This window comes from Oryctolagus cuniculus, chromosome Y (genome assembly GCF_051225735.1).
Source record: "Oryctolagus cuniculus isolate XC-2025 breed Fujian yellow rabbit chromosome Y, ASM5122573v1, whole genome shotgun sequence".
In the NCBI taxonomy this organism is placed as follows: Eukaryota; Metazoa; Chordata; class Mammalia; order Lagomorpha; family Leporidae; genus Oryctolagus; species Oryctolagus cuniculus.
The window spans coordinates 19,124,687-19,138,583 of record NC_142889.1 but is presented as its reverse complement, the minus strand read 5'-3'; the positions used below and the strand labels follow the sequence as shown (position 1 = coordinate 19,138,583).

Here is a 13,897-nt window from a genome sequence, read left to right as displayed (position 1 = left end):
ACACACATGCATAGCTTGCATTAAGATGAATATTTGTACAAACTTAACCATTGTTTTTGTGGTTACATCACTAGTTTTTTTTTTTAACTTTTATTTAACAAGTATAAATTTCCACAGCATAGCTTATGGATTACAGTGGCTTTCCCCCCCCATAACTTCCCTCCCACCTGCAACCATCCCATCTCCCACTCCCTCTCCCATCCCATTCACATCAAATTCATTTTCAATTATCTTTATATACAGAAGATCAATTTAGTATATATTAAGCAAAGATTTCAACAGTTTGCACCCACACAGAAACACAAAGTGAAAAATACTGTTTGAGTACTAGTTATAGCATTAAATCACGATGTACAGAATTTTAAGGACAGAGATCCTACATGAGGGATAAGTGCACAGTGACTCCTGTTGTTGACTTAACAAATTGACACTCTTGTTTATGGCATCAGTAATCTCCCTAGGTTCTTGTCATGAGTTGCCAAGGCTATGGAAGCCTGATGGACGGTGCTGCGGCTACATAGCCTAATCCTCCTCATGAGGCACCCGCACACCAGGTTCTAGTCCCAGTCGGGGTGCCAGATTCTTTCCCAATTGCTCCTGTTCCAGTCTAGCTCTCTGTTGTGGCCCGGGAGTGCAGTGGAGGATCGCACAAGTGCTTGAGACCTGCACCTGCATGGAAGACGAAGAGAAGCACCAGGCTCCTGGCTTCACATCAGTTAAGTGCGCTGGCCACAGTGCGCTGGCCACTGCGGCCATTGGGGAGTGAACCAATGGAAAAGGAAGACCTTTCTCTCTGTCTCTCTCACTGTCCACTCTGCCTGTCCAAAAAAAAAAAAAAATCCACTTAGCATCATGATTTAATGCAGGAATTATCCCCAAATATTGAAATGTGTTATGGTACATATGTATATACTCTATAAAGTGATATTGTAATGTGGAATAGTTGGCTATATTCTAAGTCAATTTAGTGAGTAGAACATCTGAAGACATATAGTAGAAACACAGTCAAATTTAAGAATGGGGAGAAATTCTATATGTATACTGGCAGAACATCAAATAATCATTACCTTCAATGGAATTAAAATAACACTTACCTTCTCATATTGGTCATTTTCAACAATGAATTCTAAAAGTAGGAATTTTTAAAATCTTTTGAGTCTTTTATTATTATTTAGTATTAAAAAGAGAGAGAGATAGAGCAAGAGAGAGAGAGATGAACCCCCACCTGCTGGTTCCCTCCCCAAATGCTCACAACAACCAAATCTGGGTCAAATATAAGCCAGGAGTGAGGAACTCCTTTAAGATCTTCCTGGTGGGTGAAATGGACCCAAGCACTGAGACCATAATCGCTGCCTCTAAGATGCATCAGGAGATGGTTCACTCCCCTAATGGTTGCTAAGGCTGGTGCTGTGACGGTTCAAAGCCAGGAGCTGGATACTTCCTCCCAGTCTCCCATGTGGGTGCAGGGACCCAAGCACTTGGGCCATGCTCCACTGCTCTCCCGGGCCACATCAGAGAGCTGGACTGGAAGAGGAGCAATTGGGACTGGTACCTGGAGCCCCAACCGGGACTAGAACCCGGGGTGTCAGCACCACAGGTGGAGGATTAGCCAAGTGAGCCATGGTGCTGGCCTGCTTTATTCATTTTGAGCCTTGTTGAAGTCATTGGTACCAGATTTGTCTTCCCACCATAAACAGTAAGAATACAGAAAAATGAGACCAATGCATACAGATATTGGGCAACAGGAGTCTTGGTCCATAATCCTTGAGCAAGAAAACAAGAGTCCCCTATAAAAGAGGACCCATTTCTGTTAGAAGAAGGTAGCTCAGGAGGATGGAAACTAAGGTGGTTCTTCTGGGCTGAGTAGAATTTGTGTTGTCAGGTGTGATTTGGGAGATGTGGATCAGGAAGAAGGAAGCTATCCAGAGAAAGATCTACATAAATCTGCATAAGGGTCTCTGCATTGGTGGATATTAAGGTGTGTGTAAGTCAGGTGAAACTAGGAAGCCCAAGATAAAACCATTCCCCAAACTGGGAGATTTCCAAGTTCCAACAATGAGAGTGAAAGACTCACCATAACATCTATATTTAGTTTAAAAGTAGAAACATATATATGAAACATATATATGTATTATATATATATATATATATATTTGTGTACACACACACATATATAAGTTTCTTTCATACATATGATGAAATGCTTTTTCAGGTATACAAATAAAAAAATCATCTGCTACAAATTACACAATAATTTGAACAAATTTTTATTGTACAAATATTTATTGTAAATTGAAGGAAATTTGTGCCAAATGGAAATCCAGATCCACAAAAAAAAATAAAGCGCCCAGAAATGGTAAATACATAGGTAAATATAAAATGTGTTTCTCTTATTTTTAAAATTCTTTCAATACATATTTATCCATTTAATGTAACAATAGTAACAATGTGTTTTGGAATTAATAAAATACATACAGGGCAGGCCTTTGTCATAGCAATTAAGATGCCACTTGATACAGCTGCATCCCTTATTGGAGGGCCTGGATTGGAGTCCCAACTCCACTCCTGATTGCAGTTTCCTGCTGGTGCAAACTCTGGGAGGCAGCAGGTGATGGCTCAAATAGTTGATTCTCTGTCACCCACAGAGGTGGCTTGGATTGATTTGCCATCTTCTGGCCTGGACCAGCTCTGGGTATTGTCATCATCCAGCATCTGTGGAGTGAGCTAGCATATAGAATGTCTGTCTCCTTGTATCCCTTCCTTTCCCTTCCTTCCCTTCCCTTCCCTTCCCTTCCCTTCCCTTCCCTTCCCTTCCCTTCCCTTCCCTTCCCTTCTCTCCCATCCCCTCCCATCCCCCCTCCCTCCCTCCCTCCCTTTAACATAATGGTTTGAATCCTACTTTGAGTTCTGATTCTGGTTTCCAGCTGGTGTACACCCTTGGGCAGCAACAGGTGATGACTCAAATTGATGGGTCCTTGCCACCAATGTGGGAGATCTGGATTTTAGTCGAGTTACCACTTTGGAATTAGCCCTACCATGAGCATTTTTGGTATTTGAGAGAGAAGCCTGCTGATGGGAGATGTCTCTCTCTCTCCCTCTCTCTCCCTCACACACACATTCTTCCTCATTCTCTTGCTCTCACTCTGGAACTTACTCTCATCTCCATCCCTGCATGTCCATAAATAAATAAAAATGTTAAACAAATAGACTGAGATAAGGTAAATGTGGTTATATTAATGCATAGAAAATCATATTTTTTTAACTTTTATTTAATGAATATAAATTTCCAAAGTACGGCTTATGGATTACAATGCCTTCCCCCCCATAACGTCCCTCCCACCCGCAACCCTACCCTCTCCCAGTCCCTCTCCCCTTCCATTCACATCAAGATTCATTTTTGATTCTCTTTATATACAGAAGATCAGTTTAGCATATATTAAGTAAAGATTTCAACAGTTTGCTCCCACACAGAAACATAAAGTGAAAAATAATAGATGATTTTTTAAATGATGATGAAATCACATCAGACCTATTGTCATGTTTAATCCCAGTGAGAGTCAAGTTGGGAATTGACAATTTCTTCTTTTTTTTTTTAACAGAGGATCAGTTTGGTATACATTAAGTAAAGATTTCAACAGTTTGCACCCCCATAGAAACACAAAGTGAAATATACTGTTTGAGTACTCGTTATAGCATTAAGCCTCAGTGTACAGCACGTTAAGGACAGAGATCCTACATGAGGAGTAAGTGCACAGTGACTCCTGTTGTTGACTTTACCAATTGACACTCCTGTTTATGGCATCAGTAATCTCCCTATGCACCAGTTATGAGTTTCCAAAGGCTATGGAAGCCCCTTGAGTTCTCCGACTCTTATCTTGTTTAGACAAGGTCATAGTCAAAGTGGAGGTTCTCTCCTCCCTTCAGAGAAAGGTACCTCCTTCTTTGAAGACCTGTTCTTTCCACTGGGATCTCACTCACAGAGATCTTTCATTTAGTTTTTTTTTTTTTTTTTTTTTTTTTTTGCCAGAGTGTCTTGGCTTTCCATGCCTGAAATACTCTCATGCTCTCATGGGCTTTTCAGCCAGATCAGAATGCCTTTAGGGCTGATTCTGAGGACAGAGTGCTGTTTAGGACATCTGCCATTCTATGAGTCTGCTGAGTATCTCGCTTCCCATGTTGGATCACTCTCCCCTTTATTTATTCTATCAGTTAGTATTAGCAGGTACTAGACTTGTCTATGTGCTCCCTTTGACTCTTAGTCCTTTCATTATGATCAATTGTGAACTGAAATTGATCACTTGGACTAGTGAGATGGCATTGGTACATGCCACCTTGATGGGATTAAATTGGAGTCCCCTGGTATGTTTCTAACTCTACCATTTGGGGCAAGTCAGCTTGAGCATGTCCCAAATTGTACATCTCTTCCCTCTCTTATCCCCACTCTTATGTTTAACAGGGATCACCTTTCAGTTAAATTTCAACACTTAAGAATAACTGTGTGATAATTACAGAATTAAACTAGTCATATTAAGTAGAACAGACAAAAAAAAACTACTAAGAGGGATAATGTATTAAGTTGTTCATTAACAGTCAGGGCTATGCTGATCAAGTCACCATTTCTCATAGTGTCGATTTCACTTCAACAGGTTTCCTTTTTGGTGTTCAGTCAGTTGTCACCAATCAGGGTGAACATATGGTATTTGTCCCTTTGGGACTGGCTTATTTCACTCAGTATAGCCATATTTTAAAAAGAATAAAGGGCTAAAGCCCATAAACAAATAGCTAGGACAAAATATATCCTAAATGAATAAATAAACACAACTAGCTAGAGAAAGAAAGAAAGCTTTGTAAGTGAGAACAAAATAAACAACAAATATGCAGTACAATGAAACACTGAAAGTCTCACTGATGATTACATTAACTGTAAAGGCTGTAAGCATTCCAATTAAATCAGTTTTCTTACTGAAAAAAAAAAAAAGCCACTCCAACTATATGCTAAAAAAGCTAAATTTCTGAAAGAAATGAAAATTAAATTAAATATCAGTACACAGACAAGTTAAAAGAAAAAGAATACCTTGCAAACACTAATCATAGTAAGCTAGACTGACTATATTGATAAGAAGCAACATAGATTTCAGGACATGGCATATTGCTAGGGATAAAAAATAACATTTCATAATGACGAAAAGACCAATTGACAAGGAATGTATAATTTTTTATATATCTACAAAATGACAGAGATTCAAAATTTGTACATATAAAAATGGCTGACTGAGGTAAGAAACAATTGTGTACATAAATGATAGCTGAATGTTTCAGTATGCATTTACAGTGTTACAAAAAATGAAATACTACGTATTAATGGGGTGCAAATCACATGCCTCAAAAAGTACATGTATCTAGTATGTATGTGTGTGTATAGAGATACACACTATATATACATATGCACACTATCTATATACAATTTATATATATGAGTATATATACATACTCTAAACTGATTTATGGGAAAATAGGAAGTCCAATCAGAAATGGAGAAAGACATGAACATACATTTCACAAAGGGGTAGGTATATACATACTGGAAGTAAGTACATGAAAAATAAACAAGTTCATTAGCCTTTGTGGAAATACAAATTAAGAACAGAATGAATACTACCACAGTCTATTATACTGACTAAAGTTTATGCTGATGATATAAAGTGGTAGCAAGGATTTGGAGTGACTAGACCTCTCTCAAATTACAGGTTGGAATGTAAGCTGGAATATCAGCTCTGGAAAAAATCATGGCAGCGTTTTATAAACACACATCACCATATGAGTATAATTTAAAAGTTGCATTCCCAGCTATTTATCTCAGGGGAATGAAAACCTAACAGTCACACAAAGAATCTGCATCTGAATATGCATAACAGCTTTATTAATACTCAAATAAAACTAAATATAAAAATAAGCACCATGCAGCCCCATGAAGATGCCAGTGGAAAGCAAGTATTGGCTCTTTCTGATGCCCTGTCCCCATTCTGATGTTATTTAGGGATCCTACCCAGAGTCATCTCATTAACACAGACGTAGCTACCATCTGAAATGTGTGTGTTAGGCAGGAACAGAGCCAGGCCTACCATTCAGGAAATTCCAGATGTCTTAGGATCTCTGAGCCAAAAATGACAAATTCAAATAAAATTTTTATTATACCAGTCATGAAAATAATCTCAAATTTAAACTTTCTCAGCCAACAGAAGCTGATCTTCCTAGACATTGAAAATTGACAAATTATACTCTGATTAAACCAAATCTGTGGATGCAAAATGCATGTGCATTTGCTTTTCAAATCTGGCACCACTTAGCTAGGTCAGGTCTTTCTTTACCTTTACAAAAGATTTCCCTCCTGCATAAGGCAGATAGAACCTAGAGGGCATAACTCATTTCTGCCCTGCCCCTTCAATATCAGCATCAAATTAGCTGTCACTAATATGTCTCCCATAGTGGGAACTGAACTTGGGAGAAGAAATTTTAGTGTCCCAATGGATTAGCAACATTGATGGAGGGTATACAGTAGAGACCCTTTGCCTTAGAGACATCAAATGTCCCCCTTCTTACTACTGTTCTTTAGGAAGAAACAGCCAGGGGCTGGCACTCACCTGATACTCCTAAGGATCTGGCCCCTGGAAAATCTGTCATCACCCACAACTCAGGACAAGGGAAAGAGAGGAGTGTGTTAGGGAGACATTGCCCTGTAAAGCTTCCGAGGGGATTCTCAAACTGTTGACATTTTAATAAGATGTCTGCATTTAAGGGAGATAAGAAGAAATGGACAGTTTTTTAAAAATGGATTTTATTTCACAAGTAGAGCTGCAGAGACAGTCACGGAAAGATCTTCCACTAAATGGTTCACTCCTCACATGCATGCAAAAGTCAAGGCTGGCCCATGTTGAAGCCAGGAGGCTGCAATTAAATCAGATCCTCCTATGTGGGTGATGGGGACCCATGTACTTGAACCATCACTGCCTCTTCCTCAGGTGAACATTAGGCTGGAAGCAGAGCTGGAATGCAAACCAGGGGTCTCTGAGAGGGACTGTGGGAGTCCTAGGAACATCTTAACCACTACTACAAATACCCATTTTAAACAAAGATCTCTTTACACTTGGGTGTCAGGTAAGCATTCATAGCTTTCCTCTAATAGGATAGGTTCATAGACAGAAAATAAGTGTTTTAAAAGGTTAAGGAATTTTCTTGTGGGGAAAAAAAGACAATATTATTTTAGCAATAGTATTTTAACTGAAGCTGAATGAAATATGCCATAAAGAAAATCATTAATGGTGTTGTGAACTTCAAGGAGCAGTTAGCATTTGGCAACATGGGAGGAGATTTGGACATTTTTACTGATTTTTTGTTTGTTTTTAAAGATTTATTTATTTATATGAAAGGCAGAGTTACAGAGAGGCAGAGAGAGAGAGAGAAACAAAAAGAGAGAGAGGGGTCTTCCATTTGCTGCTTTACTCCCCAAGTGGCTGAAATGGCCAGAGCTGGGCCAATCCAAACCCAGGAGCCAGGAGCCAGGAGCCTCTTCCAGGTCTCCCACATGAGTGCAAGGGCCAAGGATTTGGGCTATCGCCAAGTGCTTTCCCAGAGGAATTAGCAGGGAGCTGGAGCATTAGTGGAGCAGCCAGGACTGGAAACTGCACCCATTTGGGATACGAGCACTGCAGGCAGCAGCTTTACTCACTATGCCAGGGAAATGGCCCTGAGATTTTTTTTTTTTTGGGGGGGGGGCCAGGCTTCATACTCTTTATTGAATATGGTTTATCCCTCTGAAACTCTTTGGGGCTAGCTCTGTGACACAGTGGGTTAACACCCTGGCCTGAAGTGCCAACATCCCATATGGGTGCAGGTTCAAGACCCGGCTACTCCACTCTGATCAATCTCTGCAATGGCCTGGGAAAGCAGTAGAAGACGGCCCAAGTGCTTGGGCCCCTGCACCCATGTGGGAAACCCAAAGGAAGCTCCTGGCTCCTGGCTTTGGATCGATGCAGCTCCAGCTATGTGGTCAATTGAGAAGTGAACGATCCAATGGAAGACCTCTCTCTCTCTCTCTCTCTCTCTCTCTCTCTCTCTCTCTGCCTCTCCTCTCTCTGTATAACTCTGACTTTCAGATAAATAAATAAATCTTTTTTTTTAAGAAAAAAAAAAAGAAACTCATGGGGAACTTTAATTCCAAGTATAAGAACATAATCAATGGGACCAAGTGGAATATTCCAAGTAATGATTAGGCTCAATCTATTCATATGATTAATGGACTATCTCCAGAGGGTCTGCTGTAGAAGCCACTTTGCCCTGGCCACACCAGCACTCCCTTTATTTGGCCACATGGTTTCTGCGGCACCCCAAGCCTCTGCCAACAAGAAGCCACCGCCAGATGCTACCTCGCAACCTTGAGCAGAACCTTGAGTCAAATAACACCCTTTTTTCATAATTTACCCGGTTTGAGAGCTTGTGTTATTATTAACATAAAGCTACGCAGGGCCCTAGGAAGAGCTACACTGAAAGGACCGGGTTACTGACATTAAACCTTGTTTGCAATTCAGGAGACTCCGGTCATCCCTAAAGAGAAAGGTGGGACAGAGGACCCTCAAATCAGCTTCTCACTCACGTGACAGCCAGATCTGAAGTCTGAATTCTAAGTTCCTTCCTGTCCTCATCAACAATGTTGGCGGATTCGGGGCTCCAGAGCTGAGCCACCGTCACTGCAAACAGGGCCAGGACAAGACTTTCAGGGATCCGGCTGTGGCCCAGCGCACATCCTGCGGCCTGACGGGACTGGAGCTCACTCACCATTTTCCAGCTTCTGAGGAGTCCTGGTCCTGAGGTCTCTGTAAGAGGGAACGGAAAGGCTGACCACGGGAGGCCGCGACCAGGAGCAGAGCCGGGAAGCAAAGAATGGCGGAGCCCAGAAAGAAGATTCACACAGCGTTGCACAGGCCAACCTGCTTGGGTAGGTCACACAATGGCGCGCACTTATGGCGTCAGAGGAGACGCAGCCAATCAGATGCAGCCTGCGGGCCTTGGGACTGTGCTGTGTTGGGGGAATAAGGTGGGTGCATTGGGCTCAAGTTTGAAGCTGTCTCTCCTCTTCCTGGGACACGACACTCCCACAGCAGAGGGGGCCGACACCTTCCAGACCATCTCCTGAAATACTTCCCTGTTCCATTGTCTGTGATCCTGTGATTCGGGGCTCCTTAAACGTTTTCCGTGAGTTACGGTTTACGCAGTGTTTGGGCTCTAGGTCTTTTCTTTATATTCTTGTTTTTATTTTTGTGTGAGTTTGAGATTTTTAGTACTGATTTGCAAACGGTTGAGTATTATTTCTTGGTCTCATTGATCTGTCTAGAGATTTGTTTCCTAGTCTGTATTTTGTCCTTCAAAAATGTTGCCTATTTTTTTTTCTTGTGCCTAGTAACACCCTTCATTGTATATATTGCTCTTGAACCCAAGAATCTTGCTTAATCCTCTCATCAGTTTATATTTGGTTATGTTCTATTATATATATCAAGGTTTTCTTGGTGAAAAATTGACCCTTTTACATAATATTTCCTGTTCCTCAGTCAGTTTCCCTGACTATACCTCCAGAACAATGTCGATGAGACAGAAGGAGAGGTAGATCCTTGTCCATGTTCTTCCCTGTTCCATTTAACCTATATCCGGGCTCCTTCATCTCCAACACTTCTTTTTACAGAGTAACTTTTGGCAGTTTTGGGTACCACCCTGTGTCTTTCCAAAGCTGCTGCTTCTGTCAGGTGTCTGTGCTATTGACCTGTACCCTGTGTCTTCCTTTGGCTCTGGGCCTCTATGAATCCAATCCAGCCCACTATCTGCATCCCAGTGGTTTTGTATGTTGTCACATCAGTTGTGCCTCAAATGTCCCCACATTGTGTGACGATTTGTTTATCTGTTCATCTACTGCAGGGCATCTTGGTTTCATACCTGTGAAATCCAATATGAATAAAACTATTGCATTTATGTTCAAGCTGGATAGTGTGGAATATGTATTTTCACATAAACTGGGTAAATTATATGGACATCTTTGCTGCATTGTATGGTGACACTATTGAAGACTTCACAATCACACCTCCAGATGTCTTGTAAAGTACCCTTATATATTCTGACCAATAATGAATGTGATTTTTGTTTTTTTGATATTCTTGTCGATATTCTTTTACACTGCTGTGTTTATTTGTTTATTATATCTATCTCAAAAATATTAGTGCTTAATGCTGGTTAAATTTGAGTTCTTTCTTTACAGTCCTTTCTCTTATCTCATAATTTTATGTGCTTTTTTCTAATCTGCATATATTCAATGTAAAGACAATTCTTAGTTAATTTGCTGTTTTTAAATTTGATAATTTGTCACCTCATTGCTGAGTTTTACAAAGTCTTTATTAATTTTTCATTCAATGACTGCTGCTATTGTTAAATATATATTTATTTATTTACTTATTTGAAAGGTCGAGTTACTGAGAGGAAAAGACAGAAAGAAATAGCTTTGACCCACTGCTTCACTTCCAAAATTGCTGCAATGGCCAGGATTGGGTTAATTCAGGAGCTTTATCTCAATTTCGTTCATGGATACAGAGGTCTAAATACTTAAGCAATCCTCCACTGCTTTTCCATATATATTAGCAGGGAGCTGGATTGGAAATGGAGCATTCAGGACACAAATGGCATAGCAATCTGTGGCTTCACCCAACATCCTGTAATACCAGCCCCACATATATACTTTGCTAATATTCTCTCCCAGGATAGGATGTATTTTTCATTATTTTATAAAATTCTTTTTGAATATAAGACATTTTTAATTTAATAGAATACATGTTACATGACCAGCATTGTAGCAGAACAGGTAAAGCCATTGCCTGTGGTTTTGGCATGCCCTATGGACACTAGCACAAGTCCTGGCTGCTTCACTTCTATTTCAGTTCATTGATAATGGCCCAGGAAAGCAACCAAATATGACACAAGTGTTTGGGCCCCATTACCCATATGAGAGACCTTGATGAAGCTCCTGGCTGCTGGCTTCAGCCTGGCCAAATGCTGGTTGTTATAACCACTTGAGGAATGAACCAGCATATGGAAGAAATATCTCTCTCTCACTCTTTCTCTCTCTGTCACCCTCTATCTCCCTCTGTGTGTGTGTGTATAATTCTGACTTTCAAATTAAATAAATCTTTATAAAACTAAAGTCTGCATTATATTTTTATTGATCATATATTCAGTGTTGCATATAAAACTAATGCAATTAATTTCTTTTTTCATTTTACCTATGTAAAAGTCTATTCACTATATTGAATGAGTTTATATGTTAGGTCCAAAATATGTATCTCTGTTTTCTTCTCCACTTGGTCATCCAAGAGCACTATATCCAATTGTTACAAAAATTACATATTCATCAAGGGCCAGCACTGTGGCATAGTGGCACAGCCACTGCCTGGGATGCTGGCATCTCATATGGGCACTGATGCATGTCCTGGTTTCTCCTCTTCCGATACAGCTCTCTATTATGGCCTGGGAAAGCAGTAGAGGAAGGCCCAAGTGCTTGGACCTGTGCACTGATGTAGTAGACCTGGAAGAAGCTCCTGGTTCTTGGCTTTGGATCAACACAGCTCTGTCCATTGTGGACATTTGGGGAGTGAACCAGTGGATGGAAGACCTTTCTCTCTGTTTTTCCATTTCTCTGCTTGTAACTGTATTGCTCAAAAAAATCTTAAAAGGAATACATGTTCTTCTCTGTACCTTTCACCAAGATCAGTTAAGTATAAATATTTACCTCGATATACTTATGCCATCCCCTTTAGCCACATTTCTTCTTTACCCAACATCATGATCTTTTCATTACTGTATGTTTATAATAAAACATGAAATCAACAAATGTTTATTCCTCAGATTTACTATTATTCAATAATGTCTGCAGTTTACAAATTTAGAAAAATGTTGATCATTGTCTACAAGACAGCTTACTGGAATTTTTATTGGACCATGCTGAATCTTTTGGTTCATATGGGAAGAATGAATACCTTAATACTATTGTGTTTTTCAGATTAAGACATAAAATCCATTGATTTAGGTTTTTTTCATAATTTTCCCCATACATTTTGTATGTATTTTCATGGATTTATACTTCATAACATTTCTTCCTCCTCCTCCTCCTCTTTTCATCTTCCTCCTCCTCTTCCTCCTCATTCAGTTTCTGCCTCTGCTTTTTCTGCTTCCTCTTTTCTATCTCATCATATGTCTGTATTTCTATTTATATATCTAGCTTCCCTTTCCCTTGTTTCTCTTTTTTCTGTATTGTTAATAATATTGCTTTCTGGGCCAGTGCTGTGGTGTAGAGGGTTAAAACCCTGGCCTAAAGTGCTGGCATCCCATATGGGTGCTGGTTCAAGACCTGTCTGCTCCACTTCTGATCTGGCTCTCTGTAATACCCTTGGAAAGCAGTAGAAGATGGCCCAAGTCCTTGGGCCCCTGCACTGCCATGGGACACGCAGAGGAAGCTCCTGGCCCCTAGCTTCAGATTGACACAGCTCTGGCCATTGTGGCCAAGTGGGGAGTGAACCATCAGAAGGAAGACCTCTCTCTCTCTCTGCCTTTGCTCTCTCTGAGTAACTCCAATTTTCAAATAAAAACAAATAAAATCTTGGATTGGCTTATTTCACTCAGCATAATGTTTTCCAAATTCCTAACAGGGATCACTTTTCAGTTAAAATTTAAACACCTAAGAAAAATTGTGTGTTAATTACAGAGTTCAACCAATGGTACTAGAACAAAAAAAATACTAAAATGGATAAAGTATTACATTGTACATCAACCGTCAGGACTAGAGCTGATCAAGTCACTGTTTCTCATAGTGTCCATTTCATTTCAACAAGTTTCCACTTTGGTGCTCAGTTAGTTGTCGCTGATCAGGGAGAACATATGATATTTGTCCCTTTGGGACTGGCTTAATTCACTCAGCATGATGTTTTCCAAATTCCTCCATCTTGTTGCAAATGACCGGTTTAAATTGTTTTTGACTGCTGTATAGTATTCTATAGAGTACATGTCCCATAATTTCTTTATCCAGTCTACTGTTGATGGGCATTTGGGTTGGTTCCAGGTCTTGGCTATTGTGAATTGTGCTGCAATAAACATTAGGGTGCAGACCGCTTTTTTGTTTATCAATTTAAACTCCTTTGGGTAAATTCCAAGGAGTGGTATGGCTGGGTAGAATGGTAGGGTTATCTTCAGGTTTCTGAGGAATCTCCAGACTGATTTCCATAGTGGCTTAACCAACTTGCATTCCCACCAACAGTGGGTTAGTGTCCCTTTTTCCCCACCTCCTCTCCAGCATCTATTGTTGGTAGATTTCTGAATGTGAGCCATTCTAACTGGGGTGAGGTGAAACCTCATTGTGGTTTCGATTTGCATTTCCCTGATTGATAGTGATCTTGAACATTTTTTCATGTGTCTGTTGGCCATTTGGATTTCCTCTTTTGTAAAACGTCTGTTGAGGTCCTTGGCCCATCTCTTAAGTGGGTTGTTTGTTTTGATGTTGTGGAGTTTATTGATTTCTTTGTAGATTCTGGTGATCAACCCTTTATCAGTTGCATAGTTTGCAAATATATTTTCCCATTCTGTCAGTTGCCTCTTCACTTTCCTGACTGTTTCTTTTGCAGTACAGAAACTTCTCAATGTGATGCAATCCCAAATGTTAATTTTGGCTTTGACTGCCTGTGCTTCTGGGGTGTTTTCCAAGAAGTCATTGCCGGTACCTATATCTTGCAGGGTTTCTCCAATGCTCTCTAATAATTTGATGGTGTCAGGTCATAGATTTAGGTCTTTAATCCATGTTGAGTGGATTTTTGTG

The 13,897-nt window shown here is 40.1% G+C and overlaps 2 long non-coding RNA genes across 7 annotated transcripts; one reads left to right on the top strand and one right to left on the bottom strand.

Annotated features, from left to right (window-relative positions):
• Window positions 1–2,373: 2,373 nt before the first annotated feature.
• Window positions 2,374–9,035, bottom strand: LOC149119327 (uncharacterized). 5 transcript variants are annotated; one of them, XR_016228762.1, is made up of 5 exons: window positions 8,833–8,966; window positions 8,651–8,744; window positions 6,642–6,785; window positions 2,900–3,168; window positions 2,374–2,712 (listed from the first exon to the last, which is right to left on the bottom strand). It is a non-coding gene; the product is annotated as an uncharacterized LOC149119327 (long non-coding RNA). The 5 variants fall into 5 exon arrangements; XR_016228761.1 differs by lacking the exon at window positions 8,651–8,744 and having other exon boundaries at window positions 8,833–8,969; XR_016228763.1 differs by lacking the exon at window positions 6,642–6,785.
• Window positions 9,018–11,872, top strand: LOC149119326 (uncharacterized). 2 transcript variants are annotated; one of them, XR_016228765.1, is made up of 3 exons: window positions 9,018–9,091; window positions 9,964–10,139; window positions 11,546–11,872. It is a non-coding gene; the product is annotated as an uncharacterized LOC149119326 (long non-coding RNA). The 2 variants fall into 2 exon arrangements; XR_016228766.1 differs by lacking the exon at window positions 9,018–9,091 and adding an exon at window positions 9,115–9,249.
• The last annotated feature ends 2,025 nt before the right edge of the window (window positions 11,873–13,897 follow it).